The sequence below is a fragment of the Phalangium opilio genome, unplaced genomic scaffold (assembly GCF_054372755.1).
Source record: "Phalangium opilio isolate 3A_F unplaced genomic scaffold, DU_Popi_V2 ptg000354l_1, whole genome shotgun sequence".
NCBI lineage: Eukaryota > Metazoa > Arthropoda > Arachnida > Opiliones > Phalangiidae > Phalangium > Phalangium opilio.
Window position 1 is genome coordinate 619935 of NW_028324229.1, and position 22956 is coordinate 642890.

At 36.3% G+C, this 22956-nt stretch overlaps 1 long non-coding RNA gene across 1 annotated transcript; it reads right to left on the bottom strand.

Annotated features, from left to right (window-relative positions):
• Nucleotides 1-69: 69 nt before the first annotated feature.
• Nucleotides 70-15573, bottom strand: LOC149602629 (uncharacterized). Its single transcript, XR_016377806.1, has 3 exons — nucleotides 12757-15573; nucleotides 684-12668; nucleotides 70-651 (listed from the first exon to the last, which is right to left on the bottom strand). It is a non-coding gene; the product is annotated as an uncharacterized LOC149602629 (long non-coding RNA).
• Between the last annotated feature and the right edge of the window lie 7383 nt (nucleotides 15574-22956).

Genomic DNA, 22956 nt, shown 5'->3' on the forward strand with positions numbered 1-22956 from the left:
TATTCCATTTGATACATTCAGATTTAATAAAAATTTGTAATTAAAATACTTTTCAAAAATGTGGTAATCATTCATTATAACTTTTTATTATTTGACGCCATAACTATAATTAATAAGCTTATAAGTAGAAATGATATTATGAAATAATATTTTATAAATATTAATGCAAGTTTTTATTTTGAAATCTATTTCATTGATACATTAGATTTCATTAAAAAGATTAATAATTAAAATAATATGAATATTTTTATAAACGTGTATCTTCCGAGTGTTGAGTCCAGGTACTGAAAATAATAAAAAAAAAATTCTATTATTATCAAATTTTAATCGGCTTAGAATTTCCACTGTTTTTCCACGCTAATATCTACGTTGGAAAACTAGGTTGTTAGGATGGAAAAGCAGGGTATTTGGTGGCAAAACGTAGCATTATGCTTTTGCGTCAAGATCGGAAGTCACGGAGTGTTGAAAAATTGCATAAATGTTATTAACAATGTATAGATTAAGCATATAAAAGAAATATATATATAAGTGCAAGTGAACGATTGTAAAAAAAACCCACCCAACCTTGAATACAAAAATAACAAAAGTAACAAGACGACCCAAGGGCTCGTAATAGTAGCCACATCGTACGTGTGAATAGCCCCTCTATACCTTACCCTAATGTGTGCATAACCCCTCTATACCTTACCCTAATGTGTGCATAACCCCTCTATACCTTACCCTAATGAGTGAATAGCGCTTTCTTTACAATGCTTAAATGATTTACCGTGCATAAAATCAGAGTGAATAGCCCCTCGATGCCCTACCCTAAACAGTGATAAAATTATTACCAGTATAAATTATTGTAATAATTGTAATATTCCGGCGAATCGAAGAACAGATAGTTTTAGTGATTACCCCCTCGATGAGTTTTTACAACATAGACTTATGCCGATGCACACTTATCGCATCTTATAAATTTCTAACATGGACTTATACCAGAACCTTTTGAAAGAGAATGTTTAGTTACGGATTTTTTTAACCTGGAGTCTATTGAAAATTTAAGTCATTTTGTTAAACTTCAATGCAAATTATTGTTAAATTAATTAAGCTAATGGTCAATTCTGAATTAAATAGGCTTTCAAATCTTGAACAGGTAGTACAATAACCTTATGAACTCTGGTATTTTGTATAAATATCTGCAACAAAAATAAACAGCGTTGAAAATAGGCGTGAATAAATCAAACGGGCCAAAATATATTATTTTCTCTTATATATTTCTTCAACTCCCAAATAACCTAGAGGGCTTAGATGGCAGTGGAATGTTATCTACTATATTATATCTTGGATTCTTAAAACCCATGGCGCCATCTGAGAAAAATAACATCTACTAAAATAGTGAAAAGGGAACCGTTAGGCAAAAATATGGCTTTAAAGTTTTTTCCCTTTTCTTTTTAAAACGCATCGAAAGAAAGCTTTGATGTGAAGAAAATCTTTTCCGTCTAAAACAAAACGAAAATACTCAGAGCGAAGAATATCAAGGCGATACAAAAGAAATAGTTCCAAGGAAACAAGACGTAAAGAACCATATTTTGTTTCCAAGACAGGATGGAGACAGTAGCAACCTCAGGGATCTTATTCAAGCTACTCACGCGCTAAAGATTTCCCTGTGTTAATTAAAATACCTTGGTCAATCTGACATTTTATTCCTACACCCGACAGTATATTGAACACGACACTACGCTTCAACGAGATAGTTTCACCAATTAAATCTATAAATTTTTCAGTTTCAAAAAATGAAAAGAGAGAAAGATGCGGGGATAAAACAGCTAATTTTTTCGAGTCCCCGTGAAATGGGAGAGGAAAGGATGGTTCTGGCATCGGCCAGCAAAGAGTCAGAAAATCCCCGATATAAATTCTGGAGAGCATTCGACGGAACGCCAGAGTAGAGAGAGAGAGAGAGAGAGAGAGAGACAGAGAGAGACAGAGAGAATGAGTGGGGCGAGCGCCCACTTTCTATTATCGTCGACAGAAGTACATCAAAATGAAGTCATCAAAATCATCACCAAATCTCTCATCTCTTTTTCTAATCGATAGGGCAATGCCTCTAAGGGGAAACTTTCAACCCTTACAATTAGAGAGTAATACTTAAGTCTTAAAGCATACCTGGATTTAACTTTGTAACGAATTTACTTCTGTCATACGTCGCCGAAAGAGAGAAACGGTGCTCGGCTCGGGAGTAGTGCACAAAAAAGAAGGAAAATTTAATAGGAGCACCGGATTTAATCTGCAGGAAAAATATGAAAGTTATTCTCTTAGAAAGAGGTGTTAACGCGTTTTAAAAGCCTGGGTGAAACACAGGCTAAAGTACAACGCGCGGGGAGAGGCTAGAGAAAGGAGTAGGAGGAGGTGTTAGGCCTAATGTAGCGTCGGAAAATGGAGAGTGGCATTAAAGCTTCCATTACAACAGATAAGAAAGGATTTACGAGTAAGGAGAAGGCAGATACGCTTTTCTCTATAACCTTATGGACTTACGTTTCGGAAAGCTTTTTTCCCCCTCAAAAAATAGCATTTAAAATATAGGAGTTGAAGGAGGGGTGGCTGGCTGCCTGCCTGCTCGGGTTGTAGCGTCTCTCGATTTTCGGAAACAGATTACGCAACTCTGATATTGCTCCATAGATTCTCAAAGAGAGAGTGAGAGATGTACCATTCGAAACTGGAACTCTTGAACTTGATATGATAAGGAATGCACCAGTCGAAATTTATACCATCCCTTTGAAGCTAAAATTTGCCTCGGCATCTTAGGCTACCACTTTCAATCTTTCTCTTTAGGGTTAAGTTTATTTTTCTTAAGAAATCTTCCCTCGTGTTTACGAGTTTCCGTTGGCTTTTTAAAGAATATTCCGACCATTTCGTTAAAAGATCAAGTCTAGGTTCAAGAGAGTGAGTGAGATGAAAAGGATAAAATCTTGGAATAAAATTTAGACTAGATTAAAGAAAAATTTAATTCTAAAATGAAGTTGTTTTAATGAATTTATAATTGTGTTTGAATAATCCTCCTTAACTTCAATGCATAATATAACTCTTCTAAGTTCATTAGGCCCGAATTAGGCTTAGCTACAACAGACCCCATTTAGTGGTTGAATACAAACCTTCTTAACCAAGGCCTAAAACATTGAAAGCCTATTAAAAATTGATGAAATCGGCTCTCTTTCGCGGTTATTTCACACAGGAGATACTACTCAGAAGAAATAAACAAAAAACACTCCGTATTATCTAACCCCTGTAGTCCAAAATAAACGAAATTTGGTCATGGTATATAAAAAGAAACCCAAGAAAGTGTTTTGAAAAAAGAGGAAGAAAACTGTTTGGAATCCAAACTAGGCGTTGAATATTCCGAGGTTTTTATTTCTACCGAAACTTCCATATACGATACGACCTTTTTATTTCCTATTCGACAATTCCCAAGTGTTAAATTTCAAGAGGGGAAAAAAAGGGAATATGAAAAATTTGGACCTTAGCTGCTAGTGATGGAATGGGAATATAAAAATGCTTCCATTCATGCTTGATAGATGAAAAGGTTGAGAAACGCAACGAACATGCCACCTAACATTATCAGTAATATTAGAGTAAATAATTCGTCGTACCAGAAGGGGATAATAGAAGAAGGATGACACTCTGTAAACTCTTAATACTTTAGTTACGTAACATGACGCTTCACAGGCTCCTGGACCTTTTTGTTTCCTCTCCTGCTCATCAAAGTTCAGATGGGCATCGCACCGTGATAGGTTGGATTCCGTAACCCACAAACCTTGATTGTCTTGACGTGGGACAAAAACGCACAAGCACATGCGCCTTGGCAAATAGTTAATCAGCGCTAATAGAGTAATGATGAGGGAACTATTTATCGCGTATGTGATTGGGTTTATCAACCTTGAACACTTTAAATGTAAAATGATGTTGGGAAGAATGATGTTACATTTACACCGCTTTGCGGTACACTTCTCTCTAGGAGAAGTGTTATATACATCTGGTCGTACGAACCATGTCACCTACAACTTAGAAACTGAAATATTTAGGAAACTTGGACGGTTGTGGTTTTCCCACCGTTTTCTACGAAATATGTATGGGAAAAGATATCAGCCGAAGAACCTTAGGAATACATATCGGTAGGGCCTATGATATTCATATTTTCGAGGCAGGGTAAAAAACAGCCCCCCAAGGTAAAGAAATATCTCTCGATCCTTTCCTTTTTCGGGGCTGTATTGGCCTGTAGAGTGTCCCAAAAGCGACCAGCGGGCTTTACGGTATACGCGGTGTACTCGTGTACCGCTGGTTTCCCCGAAAATTGTATTTATGATATCGATATCCTAGTCGTGTCACGTAAATTCTTCTCTATTTTACTTTGCTCCCTAGTTTTAGCGACCGACCAATGTACGAGTAACATAGCCCATAACTTTATGGGACTCTCGCCGGAATTGGGAGCCCATAAAAAACTAATCCGTCAATTTGTCTGTCGTAAAACACACCAGTCGGAACGCAATTTCTTCTATTTAAACGACATTACAATTAAAATTAAGGTAAATCTCGGGTGAAACAATTTACGGTATGGTGAAGCTGACGTACAACGGGTCAAACACTCAAGCTTACAAATAGGATTGACAAAAACCAAATATCTTTGGTTACATTGTGACATCTTGTTTGCGAGATATATCATGGAAGAGGGTGTCCTAGAAATGCGTTGAAATCTTATTTCCATTCCAAGTAGTGCACCATATACTTAATAACAAGTTCTGGTCTGAGCCTTATTTCGCCAGAGTTCCGGTTATATTCCCTTTTACCTCAATCTTCTCTTAAAACTATTTTTCTCTTCCGTATTCTACTCTTTCTTCTTACATTTTAGAAAGGAACGAATGAGGATACTTTACATTTGTAAGCGTATCACCAAGCTCCCAAGTACAAAAACCGAATCAAAGTTTGAAATCCTCGCTCTCTCTCTCTCTCTCTCTCTCTCTCTCTCTCTCTCTCTCTCTCTCTCTCTCTCTCTCTCTCTCTCTCTCTCTCTCTCTCTCTCTCTCTCTCTCTCTCTCTCTCTCTCTCTCTCTCTCTCTCTCTTCTTTCTTTCTTTCTTTCTGTTGCGTATACATACACCCTTTCTATTTCGCAATTGTAAACAAAACTAAATGCAAATATCTGTCAATGAGAAACAAGACGGCAACGATAAGAGTAAACAACAATATTCATTTCTGCTCGTAGACAAGGTCAGTTTTGTGTGAAAACAGGGATAGATTTAATTTTAGAAGTAGGAATGGAGAACGGTGTCCGACTCATAGCCCAGCATAGAGCCCCTTCCCCCGACACGCAGCGAAAAGTTTAAATGATCTTATTGGCTCACTTAAACCACGTTTTGATGACGTAACTGACAGCGAGAAATACGTAATTCCTTGTTTACCTCTGTCGCTATGACCCGCCTCTTCTTTCATACCCCCCCCCCCGTCCCGTGGTAGGGGTTCCGGGACTTTGACGCGCGCCCACATTACTCTGTTCTCCATTCCTACTTCGAAAATTAAATCTATTATTGGTGAAAATATGTTCATTTTCTCACAACTCCACTTTCCAGTAACCGCGACTCTTCCTTTTATTCATTATCCGCGATTATACATAATTTGGGGGAAAAAAATTCGAAGTCTTCAGAAGGATTTAATAAAGGTAAACACTGATTGGAAATTATAAACTTGGCAGTCCCTAAAGATTATACGAAGTTTCAATACATGTAAATGTAAATCTTGAAGCATTGATATGTATGTAATTACGCCTAGAAATCCCTCGCTTTGAAATTCAGTGTACGGTGCAAACTTAATATTTTAATCTCAAAAGTGACTTCCGCGCTTCACGATTGAAAATTCCTTTGAAATAAACGTAGTTAGTCGAGTAAAGGGAGCGCTAATTACTTATCATATCGGCAGATTCCCTTTGATTAAAATATCATCGTAACATCTTCAGGGACTCTAATTGGGAATCAAACTTCAATATTTACAATATTAGATATATATCGATAACTCGGAACATTTCTCAAAGGCCCGAAAAAAAAACAAGTAAGACCGTATAAATTTAATTAATTGAAAAAATAAAATTAGGGCGATTTAACAGAGAATATTAATCACCTTCCCCTCTCGTACGTTGAAATTATTCATTAACTACAAAGCGCCACACTTTCCCATACAAATTAATAATTAATTCCAAAGTTAACCTTTCCGAACTGACCTTAACCTTTTACAAGGGTTTAAATTGTTTTTTTTGTTAAAGTCAATATATTTTTTATAAAATATAAAAAAAAGTATATGACTGTCTATCAAGTAGATTTGAAATGAAACCGATTTAGAACCAACTTTCAATTCAAATTGTTTTTCAAATAAAATATAGTTAATGTAGTATTGGATAAAATAGGTCTACGAAATGGGCAAATCTTTTATTTTTTGACCCCATAGCTCTTATGATTTTGTTTGATCGTCTAAAAAATAATAAGAAAACTATGCCGATATGTTTTAACTCTCATGAAAAGGAAAATTTGTTTATTCCTGCGAATTTTCGAGAGACTGAATAAATATACTCTTTAAATAAAAATATATATTTCTTTTCTATCTCAAAGAATACGTTTTCTAACTCTTAAAGGCATATATATTAAAGAAGGGAAAAAATGTGGAGAATAAACAAGACGTCGTATACTCATATGTAAAAGTTCCAAATTTCTATACGCTATTTCTTAAGTATCGTATTCAAAGGAAATGTAATTGATATTTATTATACCATCTTGTTTGACTTCATTTTTTTAAAACAAAACTAAGAATCTTTTTTCAAATTTGAAACTATTTGAATACATGGAGAGTAATTGCATAAGCCCCTCTCAAACTATACAACTTTGGTCAAGCAAAATACTAAATGTATGTGTAGATATATATTTATATATACTTATCATCATAAGTTCATAAAATATGTTCCATAAGTTTGACGACACTTCTTATACATGCTAGAGACTTACAGCTCGAGCTAGTTCGAGAACGACGGAAGCGAGAATTGAAATCCTACACTCGGTTAGTTTTGCAGTCCATCTTCCTATTTAGTCTGCATTACTAAGCCTTTGACAGCGCCTCACCAGGCGTCGCTTTACCTCGAATCTATGACCTACGTCAATCACTTCATGACAAGCTCCAGTTTGTAACCAGTGACAAACTTATGGAACATATCTCATGAACTTATGTTATCATATAATACAAAAAGGTTATTTTGCCCCCTAAACCCAAACCCCTTATCTTCTATCCTCGGAAAATATAGATAAAAAAAAGATACTTCAAAAACAAAATACATAATTCGCCAATTTTACTAGAAAGGTCTGCCCATTTTTATAGATGTATATATATATACATATATTTTTTTTCAGTATCAGGCAATAGGCTTGGGGCCTTTAGGGCAGAAGTTGCTTGTACGTTTTCTTTTATTGGAAAAGTATTGTCTGGTGAAAATATTTGAATTCTATCCATGGTTTTTCGTCCATTTTCAAATTCATAGCTTTCTTCTTTCTTTATGCAACATTGGAATATGTACAGGGCGTTTCGGATAAGTCTGCCATAAATTACAGGGGACCTTCTTTGGAAAATCAATTTTTAGTCGAAAATGTAACTTCTATCTCCATTTTGCTACAAGGGACACTGTTTTCGAGTTATGATTTGAGTGTTTTATGGATGATCCCTTAACAGATAGTTTTCACGCATGGAGGATTCATACCATTTAAACCAGGAGGCCGGGCTACCTGAAGGACAGAAATCCGTCTACTTTTTGTCCTCCAGGTATCCCGGTCTCCTGGTGTAAATAGTATGAATTCTCCATGTGTGAAAACCATCTATTAAATTAGAAATCATTGTCTAGCTCAGTTTCTTCATTAAATTTAAGAGGGTCATCCGTAAACCACTCCAAACATAACTTGAAAACAGTGACCCTTAGGGCAAAAATCTCATAGAACATATTTGATTCAAAATCACCCAAAGAACATCCTCCTTAATTAATGTCAGACTTATCAGAAACACCCTACTTTTTATTTTCAAGGGAGTACACACTACATTAAACAGGTACAAACTATCATTGAGTATTAATTAATTTATTTATTCAAAAAAAATGTGTATTGGAAACTGGATCCAAATCAAGATTTATTTTTAGTTTTTCAAGGAATTTTAGCTAAGAGAATTCGTATAGTATACATAATACCAGAAGTATATAATACTTCTCTCCGAGAGAAGTGTACCACAAAGCGGGATAAGTGTAACGTCACTCTTCCCAACATCGGAACATTTAGAGCAAGGTTACTAAACCGAATCACATACACGATAAATAGTTCCCTCGTCATTACTCTATTAGCGTTTAAATATTTGGCAAGACGCGCTTGAGCAGTTTTGTCCCACGTCAAGACGAGGTTTGTGGGATAATTTCTGGCGATTTAGTGCCAAACAACTATAGAGTTCACCTTACGGTGCGATGCCCATTTGTAGTTTGATAAGCGGGAAAGCAAACTAAAAGGGTGAGCCTGGGAAGAATGACGTTACATAACTAATGTATTAAGATAATACAGAGTGGCATCCTTCTTCAATTATCCCCTTCTGATAATACCTCGTTGATCTGAGTAAACATTGAAATGAACTTCCTTATTTTCATAACAACGAGCTATACTAAAATTTCAGAAATTCATTTCGACAAATATATACCTATACGCGTATGACGGTACGCAAATTGAAAAATCCCTCTATAACAAAAGCATCCTCTAGAATTATTACTATAGCTCTTGGGAGCAGATCGGACTCCGAGCTAGTTATTCCTTGGCAGGCCATAGCCGATGCCAGGCACTCGTACAACTGCCAAAGGATTTTACGTTAATACAATAACAAATTAAACGGAAGATACACAAATATTTATACACACTAAGTAAAGCCAGAAGTATATAATACTCCTCCTCGAGAGAAGTGTACCAACCACAAAGAGGGGTTATTGTAACATGATTCTTCCCAACCAACATCATTTTACGTTTGGAGTGCTCAAGGTTACTAAACCGAGTCACGTACGCGATAAATAGTTCCCTACTCATCATTACTCTATTACCGCTTAACTATTTGCGAAGGCGCATGCACTTGTGAATTTTTGTCCGCGTCAAGACAATCAAGGTTTCTGCAGGTTGATTGCTGGGGATTTAGTAAATACCAAACAGTTATAGAATTCACCTTAGCACGGTGCGATACCCATCTGAAGTTTCATGAGCCGGAGAGCAAACCATAAGGGTGAGCCTGGGAAGAATCATGTTATACATAACTGAAGTATTAAGAGGATACAGAGTGTCATCCTTCTTCTATTATCCCCTTCTGTCAAAGCTACTAAATATGAAGGAAATTCGTCTGATATCTTCAGTTTTATCAATTTCTTTAAAAGTATACTAAAATATTAGCACACATGCTCATATCCAAAAGGGGTTTCGCGTTCCGAAGGTTAAAAGAGAATTTCTAAGAGTTTCGCGCGAAAATTTAAGTTGAGAAATTCCCTGACGCTGCAGTTTAGAGGAACTGGGAGTAGAATACGCTATTTTAAATGCTAATTTAGATTATTTGAGAGAGGATGGCCGAGTTTCAAGATATAGTTTAAAATGTAGTTATACGCTAAGAGTTTAATACTATTTAGTTCGAACGAAAAATATTAAAGTTGCCATAAGCTGTTTGTTCAAAACTTAATTTGTATTGTCTTAAGAAGTTAGGACTTTTACGAACTATTTACAGGGTGTTTCTGATGAGTCTGGCATAAATTAAGGGGGATGTTCTTTGGGTGAACGATTTTGAGTCGACAATGTAACTTCTATCTCCATTTTGCCGTCCTGGCCACTGTTTTCGAGTTATGATTGGAGTGATTTAGGGATGACCCCTTAATTAAATAAGAAATCATTGTCTAGTTCAGTTTCTTAATTAAATTTAGTGGGGTCATCCGTAAAATACTCTGGACAATCTTAACTCGAAAACAATGTCCCTTGTGGCATTATAACATAGACGTTACCCCTTAATTTATGCTAAATTTATCAGAAACACCCTGTATATAATAGTGAGAAATCATATTACAGCTATGAACTCGCGTTAAATGTCAATAATTTTACGTTTGCAATATAATTTACTTAAATCTAAATATTTAGAATTCACTATAATTTAAATAACACACCATATAGCATTTTGGTCTATTATCTCAAAGCTACAACAGCTTAAAATTCAAAACCTATTAAATAGAAATTGGTATAAAAGTAAGAAAAGTATATCGAAAAATATACTCCGAATATAAAATTCCATTAAGAAAATCCGGCTCATTTTTTAAAAGTTACCAGAGAGAGAAAAAAAATAAAAAAATGATTTAAAGAAAGAAAAATTATAATGAAAAGTACTCCTATATCTTGATGGTTCAAGATGTAGTCTCACAGAAATTGTTGCGAAAATATATTTGCATCATTCATAAATTGTAATTATGATTCATTAACAGCAAAAAGAGTACTTACCGACGTTTCCCCATCAACCAGTTATGACAATTTTGTAACTTCTCTGGTTGCTAACAAATATTCCAAATTAAATCACTTCAAACGTACAGACGTAATTAAGGTTTTGTACATTTCTGGCCGCCATTTTCCGTAGGGATTCAAGAAACATTTCTTAATATATACCAACCACTTATAGTAACGTCCCTGCAAAATTTTAACTTCGCATTTAAAGAGCTTTGGGCTGGGAGTCGATTATCTGTTAATCAGTCAGAACTTAAATAGACATAGATTTGATTCTTGAGACTTGCACTTTAAAAATAAAAAAGGAGCTTCATCGATTTAAATTGTAATATTTTCTAGAAAAATTATTGATTCAGGAAATAGAAAAGAATGAGGTAAAAAGACGTCCAGGAATATAAAGAAAACCCAAAGTCCGGGAGTTGAATGATTCACTGAATAGAAAGAACTAACTTTCTAATTCCTGGAATCACGCAAAACGAGAATAAAAATTCTAGAAAGCAAATTATTTATGTCTTCTTATAATGAACAACGGAAAGGGAATGAATTCAAGCCACTATTCTTTTTATTCTCTTCCGTTCATTTTACTAAAGATTGAAGAATATTCTTTCAAAGTTCAGTTTTCAAACATTTTTTTTAACTCTTTCTCTCTCTCTCTCTCTTCTTTAGGGAAAAATAACCCCGATAAATTTCGTTTAAAAAAACAACCCCAGACTTTTATATAAAAACAAAAAAACAACAGATAATGTCGTCGCAAAATTAAATGACAGCTTAGAAAGAATAAAAAATATTTATGATAAATCTTTTTCTATGTTTTAGACCTCTTAAAAATGAGTTATAAAGGGAATTTCTTTTTGTTTATAAAATAGAGGTGCACAGATAAAAGTTAAATTTCATGATTTTTGACAACAATAATAGGAAAATGAAACTATTTTTAATGGGGCATTACTCTGAATTAATGGCTACACACTAAGAATTTTGTATCCAATCCGTAGCCATCTTGTAAAATGGCTGCTAGAAATAAATTTTGGACTTCTATATGTCCTTCTCCATCTTTAAAAATGGAGTTTAGAAAAATAACCGAACGTTCTGAGAAACGCCGGTCCCATTTGCAATTTGTTTGTAATTTATTTATTTTCAATTTTACGTTATGAGAAAAAGCCACCCACCAGGCTGAAACCTTAACATTAGTTTCCCATAGAACGCCTGTAGAAATGTTTAACCCGCAATACACCAATTTCCAAGGCGAAGACCCTTACAAGGATAAAAGTGAAAATTTTGAAGGAACCAACCCGTTGTTTGACCTTTAACCCAAATCTCAACAAGAAGTACTCAGATAATGGAATGGAATCCCCTTAAAACCACCACCGAAAAATAAAGTATGAATTATTACTATCTCGAACCACGTGACTACCTTGAAATATTTTCCCAATAATCCGTATGAGAAGCCTCTAACAACACCATTAATAACTGAAAAGTAGCATTAAACCCCCCCTTCCCGTCATGTAGAAGTATTTCTTTTGCTTCTGTGAAATTCACATTCCTACAATATTTCTCTATTTAGAAAAACAATAGCTTGCCAAATATTCGTAAACGAAATCGATGACAATATTACAGTAATTGGAAAGCTAATACCACGTATCTACAAAAAGGTTTCTGCTAAAAATCTACGTAGTATTTGCTTTTAAAATGTCTCTCGTGCCTGGAAAACATCTTAAGATCTATTTTTTTATGGCTACTCGACGAAACTATGTGTGAAATGAGTAGGGTTGGTCGGTTTGTACCAGTACAAGTGGCTGTCATATCAATTTGACGTCAATCCATAGCTAGCCAAGACCTATTAGATGTTTCACTCTGTCGTGACATCCCCTAAGCCTAATTCTGAGAACAGTTTTATTTTTTCTTAAAAAAAAAACATTTTTGTGGATTCTTGTTTCTAGTGTTTCTATGTTGGAGAACAGGGCCCATTATTTATTTGTTTCCTTTTGGGTGGACCAACAAGTCATTACAAAGAGAATTGGCCGGGGCTGGAAAAACCCCCTAATTCGTCTTCCCTTAACTTTCCCCGGGTAGAAAAGGGATCATGGATATCCATATAACGGTACAATCGATGCTGTAACGCCATCTATAAAAGATATATGAAGGTTTGAGCAGGTGGGCCTGCAATAAAGACGCTGGAATTTATGGTTCAGTAATACGATTTAGGTTTTTACGGTTTTAGCAGACGACGCGAGACAGAAAGATTAAACGAGAGCGCGCGCTCACACACACACACACACACACAATCCCTTGGGCGCCATTTTGGATCTAATAAAATTAAATATTCTACTTTGAAAAATCTGCATTCGTTTTAAATTTTCATTATACAAAATACTCTCTCTCTCTAACCATTCTAAATTGAACATTATTACTAGGGAGGGATGCCCTCTTAAAATGTAGATAGGCTTTATTCGAAAGAATTTAAGTTCAACGGTAAAGAAGATGAGAGAAGAACAAGAGTTTAATGGCAAGTGATATTCCTCCACTCTCATCTTGAATGCCTCTAAATCGTCTTCTAATAAAGTAAAGCGCTTGACCCCTGCAAAACTGAGCTCGAGATGAGCTAGCAACGGCAAGAAAGACTATACAGCGGAAGAAGCCAAAAAGCGATTCTTTTACTAGGATCATCTCTAGGCAAGATGGTATGGTTAACAACGAAGAAAAAACCAATTTTTTTAATATAAAGAAGCGTTAAATAGCTAGTTTTGAATAATATAAGGGTTTGGTGGGTTTAATTACTTAAAACTGTGAGTCATTAAGCCAAATAATTTGCTGTACACGAAAATATTTCAAAAATAGAGAATTAAGTAGACAATTACAGTGCTGCCTCCGTGGTACCAGAAAATATTAGAATCTGGCGACTGAAGTTTGCTTCATTTTGGACTCCAGTCTGAAGCGCAACTAAATCTTTTGCGACGTCATAAGTTTATGCATTGGTAGCTATTAAAGGTACCAAGAACTTAATAAAGGGTGAATAAGCCCTCTCAATGGATAATTTAAAAAAGTTATTGAAAGTGCAGGTATCGTTGTTGTTTCTCCGAGGTAAGAAGAATTCCTCAACTGTCTTCTCTACTAAGTAGGCTTATGCAGGGCTGCTAGAGTGGGAGTGGCGCAATAATGTAAAAGCCATTAGGCCTCCATCCAAAAGATAAGGAAGGCTATTATTTTGCCAGCCAGATTTAGAGCCGTACCTCCTTTTTCTCCTATCCTCTTTTCCTAGGTACTAAAGTATAACTCCTCCCCGCATTTTCTTCTTCCGTATAGTTCGCGTGTGTTGGCGGAAGTTACGAAACGCTTTGACTTCTACGGAGCGTCAAGGCTCTTTTGCCTTATCCCTATACTAGAGTAACTAGGCTATATTCTTGGGTGGATCGTTATTTGCCAAATCAGAGATCAGAGAAAATGAAGAGTCACTTATTTAGCCTCGTGGTTTCTCCCAGTTGATATGTACATTTATATTGGATGTCTCTGTTTCTATTCTCTTCGAAATTTATTTAGCAATCTTAGGAAATCACGGACGTTACGTTCAAAGAGGACAAGGAGAAAACATACATCTCATCTACCTTCTCCCGCGTGCCCCTTATTCGTGAAAACATTCCCAGCACCATCTTTATGAAACTGAAGACTTGACATTATAATAAATACAGAGTTAAATTAATTCTTTCCCTCTCATACCCAATTAAGATGCTCAACAAAAAGCGAGAATATCCTGAAGCACTTTTGCTTTAATATAAACTTTACTCCACACGTTGTTAGCAAATGAAATAAGAACCTCCAGCGAATTCTAACTCTCGCCATCGTATATATGTACCAGCGCGGAGTAATTCAAAAACAAAACAGTTTTTCCGAAAACGGGACGTGATTTTGGCGCAAACGTGCTCTGGCAAAAATCTTACTGTCGATCGAATCGGATTCATATGAAGTGATGGCACCTATTCGCCTTTGACCCTGTATTAGAAACGTATGGGAAAATAACATGGCAGGTCAAATTTGCAACTCTAGTCTACAAATGCGAGAAGTAAATCGTGGAGGTAGATAAGCTTTCGTGTGCTTTTGGCGCCAAAACAGGTGTTTTCTGGCCCTGTATATAAGCAAAACTAAAACACGCGCGCTCTATAGCTCGTGCCTTGGCGTGTAGCACGCGAATATCTTATAAAATAGAGTTTGCCTTGCCAACTGAGAAAAGAAATATTCGCGGGTTTTTTATTTATTTTTAAATCCGGGGAGATTTGCCTGGGTTTCAGGTTTCTTGTACTGAGTCGACGTGACGGGATTGAGGTCGACCGGATAATGTTACAGAGTCTGGCTTTTTACGCGAATTGGGACGCTTACTGCGAGACTTCCTTAGTTAAGCCTTGCCAGAATCGGTAACTTATTTTCATAAGTACTGGAGTCAAAATTAATTTAATTGCTTAGAGGGTTTTTTTAATATTTCTTCGCAACTTGTTCGTTACAAGCAAATAAGTCGATCTAATTCCAGACTCCAGAGCCTCGTCTCGTGCATGCGAGCTATCGCTCTTGGCATGTCCAATAGAGCTATATTTCAATTTGGGACACCCTAGACCTAATCTAGAACTAACTAATGCCTTGGTTGTTTTGATTATAGAAGGCAGTTTGGAGCTAAATTATTTTGGTTCTTTTTACTTTTAGACCTAGTTAATGGGCAGTGGAATGAGACGACATTTATTTAGATGTCCGTCCGGACCTATAATGGGATCATGCGATAAAGGGGTTCGTAGACCTGGCGGCTAAAACTGGACACTCCTACAATCTTGATTAAAAGAGAAAGGGCTGATATTTTTCTTTGCACAGTAGAAACTTCCTATATTAGAGTGAAAAATAGTCAGAAAACCCCTGTTTTTACGTCTGTAAATTTACTAATAGTTACAGTATGGTTACACAAAACAGAAAACCCCTGTCTGAGTTACAAAGAATGTCCATTGTGCGAACCGATTTATTCAAGAAGATGAAACCAGTTTTGCAGGGAAGTTACTCTTGGTACTAGCGAAGATTTTCATTTTAATCCGCCGCCATCTTGGAAAATGGCGACAATAACGTAAAAATACCTTACGTTTAAACCTATTTCACAATTTATTAGTATACTTACCAGTTAACTTAAGTCACTATCGCCATGTTTTAAAATAAATGCACCGTTATTATATCACCCTATAAAAAATAAAGTAAATCCTAGAATTAATTAACTATAAAGAATTAGGTCTTCTGTGACTCTGCGAGGCAAGTGTAGAATATCTCATCTTACTAGTACTTTCAATTTGATACGGTTAGGTGAATGGATTTCTTTCAATGAATTACATTTTGAAGGTATTCTGGCGCAAGAAGGGAAGGTTTTCCAAATTTGTACAATGGATTAGACTGAATTATTCATGATGTAACAGGAAAGTCCCATTGAAAGAATCCTTAATCCCAATAGATTAACGCGGAAGGAACGTCTACCCTCTTATTTAAATGAATCCCTAGTTTTTATACGCGGCTCTCTCTCTCTCTCTCTCTCTCTCTCGTCTCCGCCTACTTAAATTCAGACGTACCGTTATAGAATGGTTAAGAAAGAATTAAACCGGAATATATCGTCAAGTTGAAACTAATTGAGAGGGAAAAAAATTCTCTTAACCTGTCGAATGGTGCTCCCCTTATTTTAAATTTCACTTAACTTTTCAGGGAATTAATTTGAATCAGTTATAAAAAGACCTTAATTCATTGGTAGGAAAATGTGGGACTTGAACTAAATTAAACAGGGTTACGAAGATCGATTTTTAAATATATAAATAATCCTTGGAAACGAAATTTGCATCGTAGGTCATCCTTAGGATTAAATTATTAAAGATGGATTATTTATTTAGGAACTTAATTCGGATGTCTAATTTAATTATTTTACATTTTTCAAATATTAAGGAAATTTGTTTCAATTTTTTTCAGATACTCGTAAGTGCTTAATTAATATACCTCGGTTTATACGAAATTTCGAAACCAATTCAACTGATTTTTTAAGGATTTAACACTGTTTATCTTTACCAGGGATAGATTTAATTTTAGAAGTAGGAATGGAGAACAGAGTAAGTAATATGGGCGCGCGTCAAAGTCCCGGACCCCTTTCCACGAGCCGGAGGGGTATGAAAGAAGTGGCGGGTCATAGCGACAGAGGTAAAAATGAATTACGTACTTTTCGCCGTCCCCATCAGCAACGTCATCAAAACGTAGTTTAAGTGAGCCAATAAGATAATATAAACTTTTCGTTACGTGTTGGAGGGAGGGGCTCTATACTGGACTATGAGGCGGGCTGAAGTAAATACTAACCATTCTCCATTCCTATACTTCTAAAATTAAATCTATCCCTGTCTTTACAAATAAATTAAGGATATTCAATATTTAAACTGGACAGTTCGAAGAATTCCTTTCTAAAAATTCTTATCATTTGAATTAAGACTTTGCTAGCATATTTCGAAATACACGAATATTTCAGTGCATTACCCTATCCAATACTATATAAAAAGTAAAAAAAAATAACATAGGATTATCCTATGTTCCTAAAAATGAAAACTCTAATGACGTCTTTAGGAAACCAATCAGAAAATTACCCTGCTAAATTAAATCTCTTTGTTTTTTTAAAAATGCAGTAGTTGCCATGACGAAGTATTATGAATCGTTGGCGGGGACCAGGGGAGAGATGAAGCTTAAGGGTTTCAACGAAAGGACACTGAAGAGACGGGAGATTAAGTCAATCCGAAGGGTTCATGGATAATTAACCCGGGACTAGGGATGGTAAAATACCGCCTCGATTCATATGAAGTAAGCTTCACGCTTTCCTTCTGCTATTTCAAACAGAAGTTAAAATAAGTACAGTCAGAAGTTAGTGACAAAAGAACCAGCGTTACCATGGTAAAACCAGAAGTGAGATGAGACTAGAAGTGAAGGGCTCTAGCATTGGTAGTTGATCCTGGCACTAGTAAACAAATTTGAGGATTTTATGCCGCTTCCCACGCGCCTACACTACTGAGAAAAAAATTGGTCGAGTCCCAAAAACATTTCTTACCCCCTTCCCCTCAACCTAAAGCGGCTCCTTGAATCTAGTTCGGCCGTCTACCACCGCGAGCGTCTCACGTTTTGGAGGGAAAATTGAGAAACCGCTACTAGAGGGCCAACCGCTCTTGTGTTATCAAGAATATTCACCATCGCCGAGTGAAGAATTTGGTTAGCTCAGTACTTAAGCTTAATTGAAACATTAGGCTTAGCTATAGACCTTTTTAAAAAGTGGACCCTACTTGATATAGTATTTATTAATGAATTAATTTTTTAACGAAAATCCTTCAAATTCTCTGATTTTCAACCCAACAACAACATTTTTGTAACTAAGAGACAAATGTTACGAAAATTAAAATTCTTCTTAAATAACTTTGGGTTTATTTCCTTCTGGTTCACATTACCAAATACCTTTACCTTCCCCTGAAAAAGACCCAAGAGAGAGGACGGGAAACCCTGATTAGGCTTAAGGTTGTCTCATACGCTAATTCAAAATGCTTCTCTTAAAACATATTTCAAAAAGAATAAGAAGAAAAAGCAGAAAAATGATAAATTTGAGCTCGGGTTGAGAATTTTTAAGTATTCTTTCGTAAAAGTTTCTTGGAAAAGGGAGACTTAAGGATTAGCGATATGAAATGATACTATCTTTTTTTCTTATTCTTAAAAATGGTAATTTTGTTTTTCTACTAAAGCTTATAGACAGCAATTAATGCATTATATTTATTACAATTATTATTAAGTGTTTTTTTTCGTTGTAATAACCTTCAGAAAGGTTAATTTAAAGCCCGTATTTCTCTAAAAGAAATTTATATCCAGTTAATTACGGAAACGGAAGAATTCCAGGGTGTAATTGAGATTCGCAATTACCGGAATTAAGAAAGACTAATAATATTTAATGAATTTATCTTGTTCCCTCGCTTTTCAGTTCCGTCGTCCTTCCTGAAGTTAAGACTTAGGAGGATGAGTTTTACTTTGTTTTAGTTTATTATGCTAATGTTGTCCTTTCTCCAATGTCTAGACCAGACTATACTCGACTAAAACGAACCGATGTCCTCGGGCCTTTCCCGCCATTCTCTTACTACACTAAAGTTCTATAGGGCTAACATTCCCCCCAATTTGTCGAATCGCTTTTCAATCTAGAACACGTACTGAACTTTCTATTGGATAAAAATTCAATTTAATCTTGGATAAAAGATCTGGCGCTAGAAAGTTAAACCCGAGCAAATTTTGTTGTAAAGAAGATAGGCGGCCCCTAACACAATTGCATTTCCATAAATACTTGGCCATAGTGTTCAACTATACCGAGACTACCTTTTTGAAAAATTTAATTTACACGTCGGGAAAGTCGCGATAATAAAGGTTTTACAACTGCGAACGGCGGAAAATTTTTAATATTGATTATATAAATAGAAAAATATATATTGCACGGATGCTTTGAGTCTTTCTCGAGTTTTAATTAAAAAACTTTAGACCGAAACTTAACTCGTAAATTCTATTATTTCACATACATCGCAGCGAGTATCGTAATATTACAAGGCCCTCAAAGATAAAACGGAAATAAAACTGCACCCTTTCATGTCCGATCACCACCACACAAATAAAATCTCGATTGCTCCGATAAGAAATATTAAATTATCAATCTTGTATCTGTAAGTATCTATCAACAAACGTGTTGTAAGGATGATATAGAAGGTCAGAAGAAAATGTCTTTTCTATGACGGTAAAGATTCCATCGTCGTAAACGTACTATAGTCCCCATCGTAAGGCTTATTTCTTAAGGCCTACAAGTCGTAAAAATATAGAGGATGATAGTATAGTTGGTCTGTCGTCAGCCCCCACAGTGAGGTTTTGACGAGGATTACGAGCTGTCCCTCGCCAAATCCCAACGCGCGTTTCGCGCCAACCCTCTGCCCTCTCTCGTCTTTTGAGATAGAATAGAGTGAGTGCGGCTCGCTTCATCCCCCCCTACTCTTTCTCCCATCTTATAACTGGGTACCCCGCCTTCAATCCTTGTCAACGGAGCATTAGCGAGTGTCCTCAACCTCGGAGCTTGGTTCGCCTCCCACCAGGGCGCGTAAGGAGCCGGAGCAACCCCCGCCGCTAATTACTATAGCGCCTCTGTTCTCCCTGAGCAGCGCTTCGCCATTTTTTTCCTAACGCGTTTTTCTTTTTACTCTGAAAATGAGGAAAGATGGTGACATTGTTCGCAGATGATATGGTTTAACCAGGGAGAAAAGAGGTAAAATGGAGTGGTAACGATAATGATGATGGGCGAACTGCGGTACTGAAACTCTCCCAGCGTACCTTGCGCACGCCCCTGTCCTTCGGTAGGCGACTGTTAAGTGCTGCCGCGTCGTGTCATTGTATTTGTATGCGAACTAGCATCTATTCTTAAGACAGAGGAGGCGTACTTTACGATTCCGTACCGTACGACCCTGCCTAAACGCTGAGGATGCTGGGAGGAGTGCCGTTCCGTAGGTGGGGGTACAGAGGCAACGTAGGGTATTCCCTCTCCATCCCTCTTTCCTTCAAGATTTAACGAGTGTAGGGCCTAGTTCTGAAAGGGAATACGAGATAAAGGTTTCTGGAATACCATTCCATCTAGCAACCATGATATTGGTCGGAGTAGGGATAGCTCTTTCCTTTAGCTCTCTCTCTCTCCCTCTCTCTTTTTAGACGGACCATAAAATTAAGTCATAAAAGTTTTGACCTCGGGGAGCAAGGACCGACTAGGCTAAATGAATGTTAATTACTAGGGATGTACACATTTATGGCGTAGAAAACAAAACAAAAAAAAACAAGGCTTAACAATTTTTTAGGGTATTCCGCGTAAGGGTTAATGAGTGTGGCAATTTTGTGATTAAGATGACTCGAGTTCCTGAAAATTTACTCTTTGAAATATTAATTTCGTGTTAATGTTAAGAGTTAAATCACACGCTTCCAAGCTCTTACCTAACAGATAGCTCAAGAAATGCCTTAAGGAACATGATGGTGCAGCCTCTTACACACGAAACCAATAATACTAAATCGGTAAATAAATTATTCACGCTCTGATTGTGAAAAACAAAGTTTGACGCAAAAAAAGAAGTGCTTTTAAAATTATTACTGAATTGATAAGAAGCCAAAAAAGCCCCGGGAAAATTACACATCAATCCCTAAAACTTCCAGCAAAATTTAATGAAAAACTGATGGTCTGGTAGTCAACAACACCATGGGGCATTTAATGAAGAGCTCTTTTGTTTCTCAGAAACTAAAGCTGCAATGTTTGCTTTGAAAAGCAGGTCGAGAACATGTGACCATTCTCCTATCAAATCCCATATAAAACTTAATTAAAAAAAAAATACTAAAAATAAGAAAGAGATGTGGAAGAAGGTTACGGTTGGCGTATCGCGAACGCGCCGCCTCTGGTGACAGTTTTATGAAGTTTCGGTTGAACAGATTCTTGACACTATTTTTACCCCCAAAAACTTTGAACTTTTCCTCCCGTTTCCCTACTCAACAGAGACCCGCACGAACGGGTATAGTGCCTTTACTTTTCAAAGAAATTAAGAAGTTTTTAGTCATCCAAGAAGTGACTCGAGGATTTTTAGTAAAAGAGATTGTTGACGACTACGTTTGGTCTCCGTTCCAGACAACCGCGACTGTCACGACAGAAGCGTCTCAACTATTTCATCTACGAAGATCCGCTTCAAAATTTCTTTTAAAAAAATAAGTAACCACATAAATGCCCAAGAGATTATCAAGTTTTTTTGGTAAGTTTCTCCCAAGCTAAAACTTGTAGACCTCGCGACAAAGTTTGCCCTAGCCTTAGGGTTGAATTCAAAATACATTTCAGCCAAGAATGTATGCGAAGATGAAAAAAAAAAACATTTCTAGGTATAGTCGCAGCCTTTGGAAAAATTACCATTAAATTTTTGACTATTTTAGAATGGAAAAACAAGCAACGCCATACCTTATACCTCTGCAATGTAATGTACTGCACATCCCAAGAGAGGAGAGGGGAAAATTAACAAAAGGTGATAGAGTCGCCTGCCTGGTGTTGGTACTAATAAACAAAACGCCTCCAGGCGATAGAATCAAAAATATCTCAAAAATCCCCCTCTCTTTGTTTATTTTTCTATGGAAAGAGGTTCATCCACTTGGGTAGTCGCATTTCAAAAAGGCTTTAAAGGGATAGTCGCGTATACTTCGATCATTATATAATAACAAGAAGTGATATCTAGTTTACTACGGAGAAGATATAAAATGCCTAAGTATTCACGCTCCATAGTCCCAGTCCCAGTCCCCCTTTCAAAATACAAGGGGAAACGTAAAAGGAAGCCGGGCTATTTCGCCTCTCCTCAGTCAGAAAATACGTAATTTTCGTCATTCGCGTCGCGCTGACGTGAGTTTTCAAGAACCAATGAGATGCTGTTTGTAATTTAGAGGCGGGGATTAACTCCGGACAGGCTACGTTTGGACTGGAGATAAAGCTGGAAATGTGGCGAATTTATACCTTCTCCCTAATAAACTAGATATCGCTTCTTGATAATAAAAAAGCGGTTTAAATAATCCTGAAGAAAACAACACATTTATTATGAGGTTGAGAATTTCGCGATACGTAAAAGTACCGAAACTTATTTTAATTGAAATCAAAAGATATTTAATTTTTATTAGAAATAATACCTTAGTCCTTTTTAACGTTATGCTAAGAGAGAGTAACATTTATTGTCTTAAACTCTGATAGAAATCAATAAAGAATTTTTCTATTGTCAGCGAAATATTTCGACCTCTCCAACAGCGATCCTTATTTCCAAACCAATTGAAGCGAGAACCTAACTTCAGCAACTTAAAAAGCCTAGCTCCATCTATCAATCAAGCGCTAAAGGTTTATCGCTTGGTTATTTTTATACCTCTATATCGCAGTCTAAGAATTCCCTAAATCCCATATATCCCTCTACTGATAACCCGTTTCCAATCAAGAATGCAACTCAACGATTTTAATGGCTTTCCAGTCGAGTTGACTCTTACTCTTTTCGCTAAGCTAAAGTACCTAAAACCGAAAGCAAAAATCTTTAATGAATGAGTTGGTTCATTATGGAGCGTGCGTTCAGTGTCCCATATAACTACGCAAAAGATTCTTAAAGAAACCAGAGGTAAGAAGAAAAGGTCGACGGGTCAGCTGAACTGATCTTAAAAAATAAAAATATAAAATGAAAGAAAAGAATATATGGCAGAGGTTTGATCAAAACGCAGTTTTAACTTGAGAGTTTGTGGGCCCTGGGAAAATTGACAAAATCGCTGACCCCCATCAAGACGCACAATATTAAGTCAAGAAGTGATATCTAGTTTATTAGGGA